Here is a 15000-nt window from a genome sequence, read left to right on the forward strand (position 1 = left end):
CGAACATATGTGCAAGACACACCCCATTAAGATCTGCAAACAAATCTAAGTGTCGAATCCCTAGAAATAGAAAATCTCTCATAAGGAAAATTAAAAGAATCAACAAAAAGATCAACATGCTGAAATACTGTCAACAGCAACACACCAACCTGACTGCCATCTCGTCGCTAGAGATTAAAAAACATAAACTCCAAAACAACATGATGTCTATCATCAAAGTCAGCGAAGAGCTGAAGAGGCCTGGGCCATTGAGAAGATCAAACTCAATCCCAAAGTGTTCTTTTCATTTGCAAAAAAACACAGAGTCACTGGTTCTACTGTTGGCCCTCTGATTGATGAAATGGTACTCTTCAAGACAATGCCAAAACCATGTGAGAGATATTGCAGAAACAATATTGCTCTGTTTTCAGCAATCCTGATATGACTGATCTGGGCTGTATCAGTGATGTTACTCCCCAATACACTTTATCGGACATAACATTTGGCGCTCCTGATGTCTTAGCAGCAATAAAGGAAATGAAGCATAATTCAGCAGTAGGTCCCGATAGGTTCCCTGCTTGTGTCTTGAAGATGTGTCAAAACCAACTTGCACCCCCTCTAGCCAATCTGTGGCGGAACTCATTGGATGCTGGATATATACCAGAAGACCTTCTATCCCAGTCTGTTGTCCCAGTTTTCAAAAAGGAAACAAATCGCTTGCCGTGAATTACCGTCCAATCTCACTCACCTCTCATATCATCAAGGTATTTGAGAGGGTGCTGAGATCGCGTATGACTCACTTCCTTGAGAGTCATAATATGCTGAACCCCAACCAGCATGGATTCCGTAATGGGAGAGATTGCCTGACGCAGCTACTGCATCATTTTGATGACATTTTGAGAGCCTTGGGAGAGGGTTCCAACACTGATGTCATCTACCTTGATTTCAGCAAGGCCTTTGACAGGGTTGATCATAAGATCCTTCTGAGAAAGCTGTCCAATATTGGTGTCACTGGAAAGCTGCTGCAATGGATCAAGTGCTTCCTCTCTAACAGAACCCAACATGTTGTAGTCGAAGGAGTCAATCCAGCCCAGCCAAAGTCAGCAGTGGTGTCCCACAAGGCACTGTGTTGGGCCCACTTCTCTTCATCATCTACATAAATGATATTACTGACACCATCAAACACAGCAACATCAGAACCTTCGCTGATGATTCCAAGCTCCAGAAGGTCATCAATGGCGTGGATGACCGAATAAACCTTCAGTCAGACCTACTGGCTGTTGTCCAATGGGCGGAAAAGAATAACATGTTGCTAAATGAAGACAAATTCGAACTGATCCACTTTGGAAGGGAGGACGCTCTGAAACTCCCATACTCTCTTCCTTCTGGAGAAATTCTCATGGCATCCAACAACATCAGAGACCTGGGAGTAACAGTGGACAACAACATAAGCTGGGCTACACATATAAGCAGCAAAGTTGACATGTCCCGCAGAATGTGTTCCTGGATTCTCAGAACCTTCCAGTCGAGAGATTCCCACGCTATTATCCTTCTCTTCTCCACTTTTGCCCGACCCCACCTTGAATACTGCTGTCCACTGTGGTCTCCCTACACAAAACAAATATTATGAGAATTGAAGCTCCCCAAAGGTCAATCACAAAAAAGATAGATGGCATATCAGACCTTGACTACTGGGGTAGACTAGAGAAGCTGAAATTGTATTCACTCCAACGACGCCGTGAACGCTACATTATCTGTATGATGTGGAAAATATTCCATCAGCACTGTCCGAATGATGTTGGCATCACCTTCAAAATGCATCCAAGGCTTGGACCACGTGCCATCTGTCCACAACAAAAATCTAAATCGCATCACATAACGACAATACAGCACAACTATTTCACCTCAATTGGACCCGCTCTCTTCAACATTACACCAGGACACGTCAAAAAAGAAACTGACCACACAAAATTCAAGAAGTCTTTGGACAAATTCCTTCAACAGTACCGGACAACACCCACCCACACGGATATGTCTCCGCAAACAATAACCTCTGCTCGAATGGGCCTGGTGCCCAAATCCTGAACTGAAAGACTTCGCCAGGTGGTGCTATTAAGTTAGACATGGCCTGGGCCAATACTGGCCAAAAACCTTTCTAAGTTATTCTAAGTTATTATATGTATGTATATATATATGTATGTATGCATGTATGTATGTCTCTATGTATGTATGTATGTATGTATGTATGTGCATATGTATGTATGTATGTGTGTATGTATGTATGTATGTATGTATGTATGTATGTATGTATGTATGTGCATATGTATGTATGTATGTTTGTATGTATGTATGTATGTATGTGTGTGTGTGTGTGTATGTGTGTATGTATGTATGTATGTATGTATGTATGTATGTATGTATGTATGTATGTATGTGCATATGTATGTATGTGTGTGTATGTATGTGTGTATGTAGGTATGAATGTTTGTATAATGTATGTGTTTATATTCTTTTTAGTTGTTTCAATCATTTCACTGCGGCCATGCTGGAGCACTGTGTCTAGTCGAGCAAATCGACCCCAGGCCTAGTCTAGTACTAATTCCATCGGGTTCTTTTGCCGAACCGCTAAGTTACGGGGGCGTAAACACACCAGCATCGGTTGTCAGGCGATGTTGGGGGGGGGGACAAACACATACACACAAACACACGTACAAACATATATTTATATACACACGACAGGCTTCTTTCAGTTTCCGTCTACCAAATCCACTCACAGGGCTTTGGTCGACCTGAGGCTATAATAGAAGACACTAGCCCAAGGTGCCACGCAGTGGGACTGAACCTGAAACCATGCGGTTGGTAAGCTACCATCATCATTTAACGTCTGTTTTTCATGCTGGCATTGGTTGGACAGTTTCACAGAAGCTGACCAGCTAAGGGCTGTTCATGCGCCATGTCTGTTTTGGCACCAGCACTTTCGAGCCCGCAAGAATGGAGATGCTCAGTTGGAGGGGGTTGCAACGAATGAACGAGACCCTATGCCAGGGCAATCGCGTTTCTACTTAGCTCGACGTGTCTTTTCAAGCACAGCAAACCACCAGGAGTTTCGATCCCCTCTCATCCCCTCTGTGAAACCCGACGTTTCTAGATGCTTTCTCGCCACTTCATCCCACGTGTCTTCCTGGGAAGATGTGTGTGTGTGTGTGTGTGTGGATGCATGTATGCATCTACGTAAGTTTGTCTATTTTTTAACCGAAAGAAACTAGCCAAAGTGACCCAAGGGCCGAGGGTTTCGTGCCTGGTCCTTTGCCAGAAGTATCCCCGCCAGCCTTGCCCAGTTCTGTTTTCTTCCACGTCTCAGCAGCGATGGCAGCCTGAGATATACTGCAATGGAGAAAACTTTTTTAAATCCATTTTCGCAACCCACCCAGTGTCCATCTTTACCCCATTACCCAACTTTTGCCTACCCATCTGGTACCCCACCTTGCATACGGATGCTTAGTGTAGAAATACTTCCAGTTGTTTCAAATCGGCATGACCACCACTCCTAATGGTGTCTCCTTCATTACACACAAATGATGGTTTAAATTTTAGCACAAGGCCAACAATTTCAGGGAAGGGGGGGTCTTGTCGATCGCATCGACCACAGGGCCCAACTTATACTTATTTTATCGGCCCCGAAGAACGAAAAGCAAAGTCGACCTCGACGACACTCGAACACAACGTAAAAACGGACGAAATACCGCAAAGCATTTTGTCCGGAATGCCAACGATTCTGCTATCAAGCCGCTTTTAATTCCACTCGAATATTTCTCCATCCTCCCATCGATCTTGCCCGACACTCACCGAATACTTCCTCTCTCCAGTTTTACAGTGGAGTCACACCCTAATCTTTGGGGTTACTCTGCAATGAGCCCTCTTTCCAAAGAACCGCAATTCCTCTGACCCCGTTATCAAGGCCCTGTTTTACCTCTAAATTTCTAATTTAATGGACATACCTATCAACAATAATTTTCTCCAACACCATAGATCTCTCTTTCTTCTCTTCTTTTTCTCTTTGTCTCCTCCTCTCTCTGTTTCCTCAAGGACTTTCATAGAGCCAAATGCACTGGTGACCAACGTTATTATGTTACCCACCATTAAATTCGTTGTGTTGCCCTCGACGTCGGCAAAGCACTCGATTGTTGCAAACTTCCTGTCTATAGGTTCCACCCTTCTCTCATCTCTGAGATCAATTGCTTCTAATTAGATTGCACCATTGCGGCTTGTCTTCCAGACTCTGATACGGCCCATGTTTCCGTCCTCGCCTTTCTTCCATCTATATGTTTAATAAGCAAACTACAGCCTTTCACTAGAGTCCCTTAATTAGAGTTCTTAACTATAACCCTCAACCTTTCGGGGTCGATAAATAAAGTACCAGTTTCGCACTGGGGTCGATGTAATCGACTTGATCCCTTTGTCTGTCCTTGTTTGTCCCCTCTATGTTTAGCCCCTTGTGGGAAGTAAAGAAATATAAACACACACACACACACGTCGCTTTGGTAGTGTTGCTGTTGCTGTTGTTATTGTTGCTGTGTTTGCTGCTGCTGTTGTTATTGTTGTTGTTGTATTTGCTGCTGTGGTAGCTGGGTGAGTTGATTGAAGATATGTTTGTTGGGCTGCCTGAAGAAGTAACCGAACAACACTCGTGAATATTTCACAGAGTTTATTATTGCACACAAAGCAAAGTGCGTTGGTCTTTTCCAGATAACGACAACGATAATTACCGACTGCGAGAGAGAGAGAGAGAGAGAGAGAGAGAGAGAGAGAGAGAGAGAGAGAGAGAGAGAGAGAGAGAGAGAGGGAGAGAGACTGCTCTGAGCTTACAGAAAGTTATTGGCAGGGCAACGTGTGGCTTGTCCAGCACAACTGGGAGCAATTGTGCTGTATTCGGGACGACAGTCCTCTGTCTGATCACTTATCTACACCACCTGGTTTTAAGCGCCTACCTGAATGTCTGTCCCGTAAAAATGCACACCGAACAGTTTTATAGGGGGACCGAAAGTCAAATTCTAGAATATTCGAGAAAACATGTCCACAACATCGCTCCATACTGATTCGCCGGTTAATAGACCGATCACGGGAAACTATGGTAGCTTCCTCGTGGTGTCTGACCGCACGTTCAGGGATTCGGTTTCGAATTACCGCTATTGACACATGAACACACACCACCACCACCACTACCACACCACACACGAATGGGTTTTCCCATCGATTTCGACAAATGTCAGTCTAAAAGCACTTTTTTGGCTTCTCTTTTTTTATTTACCTCCGCCAAGGAAGGGGGTTATGTTTTCACTGGCGTTGGTTTGTCCGTCTGTGTGCAAGATAACTCAAAAAGTTGTGAATGGTATTTTATGAAACTTGCAGGAAAAGTTGGTAATGACACAAGGAACAGATGATGAAATTTTGGTAGTGATCCGGAAACTTTTATGGATTCTTGAAGGATTTTTCATTTGTTATATTTACTTTACAAGAAGTATTAGTTACGTTCTTTGATTATCTCCCTTGAAAATACGTTCATCGTTTGCACGTAACCTATGGTGGCGTCGCTGTTTCAAAAGTTTATTTTCGTTTCTCTATTAGTAATTTTACTTGCGTATCTATCTTAAACGAGCTGCTTGGCGGAGGTCTGCAGAGGATGATATGACAAACCTGACTCAAAAAGCTCAGGCTGTGCTCCCTCCACCGCTGCTGTGAGCTCTATATCATCTGTATGATGTGGAAAATATTCCATCAACGTTGCCCATCTTTAAAATTCGTCCGAGGCTTGGCCCCCGTGCCATCCGTCCACGACAGAAATGTTCGTATCGTACGGAATTACTTACGAATCATCTTGTTTCCGGATTTATCCTCTAAAGTTGAAATCCACGCAAAAAGGCCACCCATTTTAGAAGGATTTTAAGAATATTCCCCGAACACATCCTTAAACGGATTCAAAACAAGAAGAAATCTTGGAGAGGTCTATTTTGTTTTAAATGTCTGACAGAATCTTTTTCTTTTTAGGATCTGGGAATTAATGTTCTGTAGCAAATCTTCGTGTGATCTAGCACCTATCCAACCATACACTTGTTTCTTATCACTTCTCGGCAATCACAACCACTACACTATGTGTTCTTCATCTGTTTAACATTCCAGTTTACCAAAGAATTGCTCAGTTTGTCTCCGTATTCCTTCGCCAGACGATCGAAATCACCATCAATGCAGTCGACTTAACATGCTCTCGGCAACCGGTGGCATTGTGCCAATATTATCAAACAACCTAAATATAATGCCTACCTTTAGCATATATATCTAGCTTCGATTTATACTAATATACTTTTACATGTGTGCTGCAGATACAAAAATTGAAACAGAAAAGCAAAAAAAAACTGGGCCTCCCCGGCGGGGAATCGAACCCCGGTCTCCCGCGTGACAGGCGGGGATACTTACCACTATACTACCGAGGACAGGCCGAAAGCGAATTGCAAATTAATAATTATAAAGTTATAGAAATTCTTTAATTCGTACGTAGTAATTTTACAATTATTTAATTAATAATTCTTGTGTTTTTAAACAATAAAACTGTTAGCTATTTTAAAATGTCGTCACTGTGTTAAATTATAATCTCCATTAGGGGTTATATTTAACTATATTTCCCATCATCCTTTCACAGGCACATGTCTGTGTGTGTGTGTGTCTGTTCATGGCTTTCATTGTTTTGCTTCAACTTTATTCTTTCTCTGGCCGTTTTCTTTTTCAGAGAAAAGTCGACAGTTTCACCGAATTATGTCGATAAAATGTCATTACGTTCAACAACAATGATATTTTTACGACAGTTCTGTTTTACATAAACCTAATGAGGTTTATACTAAACAGAACTGTTGAAGTAATTTATCATTGAGAGTTTAATAATTGCAACGGCATTAATTATCTTTCGAAAGAGAATTAATTAAATGTCAATATTCCTTCAAATTTCTAATTTTATGACGGTTTATTTCATCTATAATCGAGGTCGGTCCCAGTTCACACTACGTTGTAAGTCAACGAAAAGACAAACAATTATAATCATAAATTTGAGAAATTATCGAAAAATCCTTCTCGAAATATGATTATAAAACTTAAATGTAAAAATAACAGTGAAAATACGATGAACTGCAATAAAATACAAGAAAAACTCGTTTAGGAAGTAATAATTATTGGAGACATGATGTGAGTAAAGTACAATATAGCATTTTAGGCATCAGTTTGCCAGCTGTCAGGATGGCCGAGCGGTCTAAGGCGCTGCGTTCAGGTCGCAGTCGGGTCTTCCCGGCGTGGGTTCGAATCCCACTTCTGACAAGAATTTATTTTTATTTTTTTTGTACTGGCTCCGTAAACAAGGAGTAGAGGGTTTCTTAGTTCAGCTCTGAGCCATCGAATTGTCATTTGATCAGTCCATTCTTACACTTTCTTTTACAGCAGCAACGAGAAAGATCGTAGCGTAATGAGACACCCTTGGCTGGCAGTCATGCTGAAAGAGAATACAACTAAAAGCAAAATGTGACAAATATTCATATGAAAATCAAGTTTGAAAAAATATACATATGCGAAAATCTTATAAAAAAATCATCGTCCCTGGGTGGGCTTGAACCACCAACCTTTCGGTTAACAGCCGAACGCGCTAACCGATTGCGCCACAGAGACCGACACGAAACCCCACACTCATATAATTATATTGTAGTTTTGGTTATTGATATTCTTCCCCACCCCCACCCAATTAATGGATTACTCAGGTGGGACATTTAATTAGTTTCTTCCGTTCTTTTATCTCAATAACTGGCAATTTGCCTTTCGTGTTTTTATCACGGAGCACGCACTATATCGCTTCCGAAACCATATCATCGTTTCTCTAATCCATATTATCGTCTTTAAGCGCTCAGTTTTTACCAATACTGTCTTCTAGTGGTCTTTTGGTTGATTAGAAATTTTGCCGTGTTTTAATAAGGATCTTTTTATAATCTATCTGTTTATCTATCTATCTATCTATCTATCTATCTATCTATCTATCTATCTATCTATCTATCTATCTACCTATCTGTCTGTCTGTCTATCTATCTATCTATCTATCTATCTATCTATCTATCTATCTATCTATCTGTCTGTCTGTCTGTCTGTCTGTCTATCTATCTATCTATCTATCTATCTATCTATCTATCTATCTATCTTGCTATCTATCTATCTATATATCTATCTATCTATCTATCTATCTATCTATCTATCTATCTATCTATCTATCTATCTATCTATCTTGCTATCTATCTATCTTTCTATCTATCTCGACAGAGAGACAGACAGATAGCAAGATAGATAGATAGATAGATAGATAGATAGATAGATAGATAGATAGATAGATAGATAGATAGAAGGATATGGACCAATACATGCAAAGAGAGAGAGAGAGAGAGAGAGAGAGAGAGAGGGAGGAACGAAGAGACCGGTTGATAAACTCATAGATAGACTAAAAACAAAACCTAATAATCTTACTACTTCCTGATGAGGTGCATAAAACCTCCCACACATCACAATTTGAATCGTTGATGCGGTTATGTTTTTCCCTATTGAATCGACAGAATCGTTAAGAGAGTTAGGTTAATATACCACTGGCCTTTAGTGTTCTCAGTCCAGATTCTGCCAGGGTCCATTTGACCTTCCAGCCAACTGCGAAAGGTATTTTATAAGACGGATTTCTAATATACAAGGAGAACATCGCAAATCCTTCGACCACTCTCGTCCGCGAACTTTCTGTTCCTGGGTAGAGCAAAATCACCAACATTGCCAATACGATATTCAGAAGAATAACTACGAAAACTTCTGTTACGTCACGACCATTACCAATGAAAATCTAACGTTTCTGGTGCTAAGTTCATGAATTATTTTTCCCTGCCGAATCCAAAATCTCCGATTAGGTTGGAAATGTTAAAGAAATTAGAAGTCGGAACCCTATCAGGGAGATTATTCAAGCTAGTATACAATAACACTCGTTAGACATTTTGTTCGTAAAATTATGGGCGTTCATCGTAAGAAAAAGAAATCATTGTCAGAAGTGGGATTCGAACCCACGCCGGGAAGACCCGACTGCGACCTGAACGCAGCGCCTTAGACCGCTCGGCCATCCTGACTATGCAGTACTTCGTTTCTACTTTAGGATGTAATAAATTACGATTAGATAGATATATGGATAGATAGATTTGTACATACATACATGTATATATATATATATAGATATATATATACTCTTTTACTTGTTTCAGTCATTTGACTGCGGCCATGCTGGAGCAACGCCTTTAATCGAGCAACTCGACCCCGGGACTTATTCTTTTTTGTAAGCCCAGTACTTATTCTATCGGTTCCTTTTGCCGAACCGCTAAGTAACGGGGACATAAACACACCAGCATCGGTTGTCAAGCAATGCTAGGGGGACAAATACAGACACAAACACACACACGCATATATACATATACATATATACGACGGGCTTCTTTCAGTATCCGTCTACCAAATCCACTCACATGGCTTTGGTCGGCCCGAGGCTATAGTAGAAGACACTTGCCCAAGGTGCCACGCAGTGGGACTGAACCTGGAACCATGTGGTTGGTAAACAAGCTACTTACCACACAATATATATATAGGGTTTGTGTTTGTCTCCTCCTTCACCACACCACCACCGCTGATAACCGGTGCTGGTTTGTTTACGTTTAGCGGTTCGGCAAGACAGGCTGAGAGAATAAGTACCAGATTTTAAAAAGCAGGTACCGGTTTCAACTGGCGGTGCTATTTCTGTAAGATCGACCAAACAAGGGATAATCCGTAATCTCTGATGTATTCGTGACAACAGATAAGAGAGTATAATCCGAATTGATGGAGTGATAATGGATGAAAACCCACAGAAAATTCTATCAACACGATGGACTTACACACTACTGATATACATGTCTAGTTTGCTTTACCTTTGTTGAAAAAAAAATTTATGTCAAAACCAAAATTATGAAAATAAAAATAAAAACCTTGTCAGAAGTGGGATTCGAACCCACGCCGGGAAGACCCGACTGCGACCTGAACGCAGCGCCTTAGACCGCTCGGCCATCCTGACAGCTGATAAATTTATGAGATTCAGCTTTAGTCTTACATGAGAGCGAGATGAGCTGAAACCATTACTCTTCTCTCTCTCCATTTGTCCTTGCAACCGACAGACAAACGGATTTCATCAGACGGATTCCCAATGGACAAGGACAACATGGCAAATCTCATCTCTCTCTCTCTCTCTCTCTCTCTGTCTCTCTCTTTCTCACTTACTCTCTCTTCTTGTTGTTCTGTCTCTCACATCATATGCATACCATCTGTCTGTCTGTCTCTCTATCCTCTCTCCCTCCCTTTCTTTTTATCTCTCTCTCTCTCTCCATAAACGCATAACAGCGCATATATACTCAAACTTACAAGTATGTGAGTATATGCATGCATGCATGTATGTATGTATCTATGTATGTGTGTGTGTGTGTGTGTATGTTTGTAAATAATCTGCAGAAAATTACGAAAATAACTCAAGGATTGAGTGTCATGTTCTAACTTTATGCCAAGTAAAAAGTAAATGTGTTTGTGTTTGTGTGTGTGAGTGTGTATGGATGAGTGTGAGTGTGTACGTATTGACCCAACTTCTTCCGATTGTAGTGCAAGGGAGATAATCCACTCCTTCCCTCCATCCTGAACCAAAATCACTGGTTTTCAAGTTCAAATCACTTCGATTTCAGACCTGCCTTTCATGATTTCGAGGTCAATGAAATCATGTCCCAACTGATCTTTTACCTGCTGTGTTTGTGCATGCGGGCAAGAAAGAAACCAGTGTCTGCTTCCTATGGCCGGCGACCGGTGGGGGTCGTTTGGCTTTTCTGCTGGTTTTGAGTTCAAATTCCGCTGAGATCAGCTTCACTTTTCCTCCTTTCGGTAGAGATGAAATAGTGTACCAGACAAATGCGGGGGGTCAATAGAGTCAACTTGTCCCACTTCCCCAACCCCACCCTCTATGTTGCGAGCATTGACTACGAATGCCTTGCAAAACACCGGGCAACCGGCCTGGGTCTCTCTCTCTCTCACCTTCTCTCTCTCTCTCTCTCTCTCTCTCTCTCTCTCTCTCTCTCTCTCTCTCTCTCTCTTTCTCTCTCACCTTCTCTCGCTCTCTAACTCACTCTCTTTTCCCCATCTCATTCACTCGCGCTATGTATGCATGTATATATGTACGTGTGTATGTATGTATGTATGTATGTGTGTGTGTATGTATGTGCAAATGTGTATGTTTTATGTATGTATTCTCGTGCATATAGTTACATATCTAGACATGCTCATATATATTTAAATGATAAACTTCTGGAAAGTTTTACAGATTTTTACAGTTGCAGTGATGGATCTGTAGTCTTCGAATTAGCCACGTTTTGGTTCAACAATGTGTGCAACCCCTGGCTCCGTCATCAGATTAATATCAGTGATGAGGGTCTCCGTAAGCACAACATAGTCTCTAGTTGTTTCGGGGCTTAATGAGAGACACCCTCATCCTGGTGACCAGACTTCGGTTGATGCAGTCAAGACCTGGGTCCAAGCAGCATCCTGCTGTCCCCATTGATTACTTTTCATCCAGAGATATTTCTATGAATTTATCAGAAGCCTCTACGTTGTCCTTGATGGTTCTGCTCAGTCCTGTAATGTCCAGAATTCCATACGCCTTATCCAGAAATGGTGTTTAAATCCTCAATTGTCAAGTTCCACCAGCAAGGTAGTCACCCTTGCGGTAGTCCTCCACCAGGGTCTGACACTTAGCTCTTTTCTTCTTGTCTGTCTCTTCCATTATCTCCACACAGGTTACAGCTTTTTTTTTTTTTTAACTTCAAGAGGATTAGCTGCCTTGTTCCTATTACAATTAACTGTACACTAGGAAGACATTTATACGTGTCTGCTATGAAAGATAATTATTTATTAATTATTATTGCTACAAATATGTTACTTCTATGAATCTCAGTGTGAGTAAGACTTCAACTAATTTCAAGTAAATTATAATTTTTAAAAAGACGTTATAAAGTTATTCCTAGATATTTATTCAAGGGAAGTAACTTTAACGCAAGTTCCCTCCCCTTACAATCAGGGCTTTCTTGAAGTATTTAACTTGAGATGCTGCGAAATCGGGTCCAAGGACCTCTTGAAGTAGCTTTTAGAAAGCTTTACTTGGCTTTTCTATGTAAGTTACTCAGAGGAAAACGATAGCATCATGGTATTTGTGCGTACCTGTAAAATCGCCGAGAAAACTGATTAACGAGATAAGCTTGTAGTTTTTAGTAAGTCCGAATTACACAAATGCATTCCCTGGTCACCTTTGCTGTCGTCAATACGGTGAACTAGTGATTAATCGCTTGAAACAAAAGTTCGTGCGTGGTGTGGGTTATGGGTAGAGAGGATATGTAGACAACAAAGGCAATTCTAGTCGTTCGCCGTTGGAGAGTGTTGCTATTTAGATCTCTGTAGACGAAAACGGCTGAATCACGAACTGTTGCTGCTTGGATGTTGTTTGTGTTCGTAGGTTTAACACTGAATCGGGTATGTGAGCAGTGGCTTTTCAGATGATGTAGTTTACAGAACAACTCTTACTTTTCTGATAGTTACCTTGAGGTGTTAAAACCACCTCATTACAAACCGTCCAGTTTATAACGAGACAGACAGAAGTTCTTTGTCCGAACTGTGGTCGTACACCTCTTAGTGATAAAGCAAGTTGGGAGTAGAGGAATTATGAGTTTTGTGTGAAGGTTAAAATGCCTAACAGAATGTGTTGGATCACTGGCATGGCTATTTACAGGGGCTGGTGAACCAGGATTCATTACCCTAAGAGAGGCAAAAATGAAATTCATGTGGGTAATGACTCATTAGATATATTAAAAAAAACCTGTTCCTTGTTACGACAGAAATCTTTCTCCTGGCTTTGAGGAGGCAGTCAAAAAGTTGTTGCCTTTTGCAACAACCTACCTCTACAAACAAGGATTTCTCACTCCAATGTACATAAAAACAAAGCAGAGTAATTGACTGGACCTCGAAGAATGCATTCAAATTGCTCTGGCATCAAAATGCCCCATCATTTCTCCAAAACCTGAAGTGAAAAAGTTTCTAGAAAAATCCTTTTGTTACATAATGAGGATATTAATTTATTTTATCGCATTTGTTTTATACTTTTTAATATTTATAATTGTATTCTCCATATAAGTAGGTTTAATAAATCTTTTGAATTCGAAGAATCTATGATTTTCTTCCTTTCAAATCAAAAAGGTAACGTCGGCGTAAATAAATATATTTTGGGGGAATTGGTTAAAAAAAGTTACCTGACTACTGATCTAAGACGAATCGCCAGTGTAGATTTGGTGGAAAAGGGCGATAGGGCGGCATTTTTATGGGGAGTGACAGACCCAAGGTCTGCTTCGAGCGGCACAAACTCTAGCTGCGTCACTGGGTGCTCCTCCAAAATGTGACAGATGAATCGTGGGTCCAATACGGTGAGGAATTGTGAAGTACTTGCTTTGATTAGGCAATGCTGGACGAGTGAACACAAGGTCATAGGTTGAAGAAAGACGTAGGTGCTGGGCCATTTAAAACAAGGTCAAAGGTTCAAATCTTACTCCAGTCACTATACTGTGTCAACGAACGAAGTATAAAACTCTGCTTCCGTTAATAAAGAACAGACATCAAGGAGACGAGTGGTTATTCTACGTTAGAAAAATGATGGAGGTTGAAGATTCTGACTTCTTCCTTTGGTATTGACTGTTTCCAAATTTGTGAACTTAGCTTCAGTTTGTAGTAAAGGTTGTTTGCCAACATAAGGTGGCAGTCCCGGTTTAGGACTAATGTTGCTGTAATTTAGCCCCAGGAGACATCGTTTCCAGCTGGCTACACGACATCGTCTCCAGCTAAATTACAGCAACATTCGTCCTAAACCAGGACTGCCATCTTATGTTGGCAAACAACCTTTACTACAAAGTACTGTTGCTGAATATCTCGCGTTGTGAGATTTAAAAATAGTAATTTTCTTAGCTTCATTTTGCCTGAGTGGTTGGCGCAAGAACAGAGATCCTCCTATAAAAACATTTGCTGCAATAAATAATTCGCCCCACTTCTGTAAGCAGGGAAAAACCAGATCTGACTATAAAAGATTGGAAGGAAAATTAAGGGGAAGTAAACGGGGCCTTCCGTGGATAGAGATACAAGACAAAGTAGGACCCCTAGTTAGGGATCTTGACTTATTGATTCTCTTTCTGGGCGGGGAGGGGAATCGACATTACATTTGCAAGTAGTTCAGCTGGATGTCATTAAATTCGAGGGGACCTAAAAACAAATGAGTCAGCTATAGGTTAAACATTTGTAACGGCTGACGTCCACTGAAGAACCATGTCTGTTCGTCTCCTCTTACTGACATTAAACAAAGGAATGTGCAGAAGTGAAGTAGATCAAGATACAGGGTTATTCTCAGACACCCGATTAGAATATTTGCAGCAGAATAAGCTCCGCTAATGGCACCCAAAGATAAAAGGGTGGAGAAGGGGTGAAACGAGGCGACTTAGGATTATATTTATCTCAAAAATGATACAAACTTTTTGTTCCTATATCTGATTAAAAATGAACTGAATTAAAATCTGAGCACCCAATCCGTTTTAGTGACCATCAACACTAAATTGAAAAAAGTTCATTATTCTTTTAAACGGTTTGTGGAGATCAAACTTGACAATTCCTCTTTTGGGGGAATTGGTTAAACCAATCTCGCTCGAGCCTGTGATATTCTGGTGATAAATTGTGTATTTTGTTCAAAAATATCCAGTCAAATTAATCACACTTTTTAATTATGTAATCTACTGAGAGACCTTCGTAAGGGTTTCAGGCCGAGAGAACATTTGAAACGGTGAGCTGTGTTTACGTGTTTTTTGTAAAAAAAGGTTGGTGTAA

The 15000-nt window shown here is 40.8% G+C and overlaps 5 non-coding genes across 5 annotated transcripts; 1 reads left to right on the top strand and 4 right to left on the bottom strand.

Moving 5' to 3' along the window:
- Window positions 1-6395: 6395 nt before the first annotated feature.
- Window positions 6396-6467, bottom strand: Trnad-guc. The gene has a single exon. It is a non-coding gene; the product is annotated as a tRNA-Asp (tRNA).
- A 787-nt stretch (window positions 6468-7254) lies between these two features.
- Trnal-cag lies at window positions 7255-7338 on the top strand. Its single transcript has one exon. It is a non-coding gene; the product is annotated as a tRNA-Leu (tRNA).
- A 271-nt stretch (window positions 7339-7609) lies between these two features.
- Window positions 7610-7683, bottom strand: Trnan-guu. Its single transcript has one exon. It is a non-coding gene; the product is annotated as a tRNA-Asn (tRNA).
- Window positions 7684-9074: 1391 nt separating this feature from the next.
- Trnal-cag lies at window positions 9075-9158 on the bottom strand. The gene has a single exon. It is a non-coding gene; the product is annotated as a tRNA-Leu (tRNA).
- Window positions 9159-10045: 887 nt separating this feature from the next.
- On the bottom strand, window positions 10046-10129 carry Trnal-cag. Its single transcript has one exon. It is a non-coding gene; the product is annotated as a tRNA-Leu (tRNA).
- Between the last annotated feature and the right edge of the window lie 4871 nt (window positions 10130-15000).

The sequence above is a fragment of the Octopus sinensis genome, linkage group LG9, assembly GCF_006345805.1.
Source record: "Octopus sinensis linkage group LG9, ASM634580v1, whole genome shotgun sequence".
In the NCBI taxonomy this organism is placed as follows: domain Eukaryota; kingdom Metazoa; phylum Mollusca; class Cephalopoda; order Octopoda; family Octopodidae; genus Octopus; species Octopus sinensis.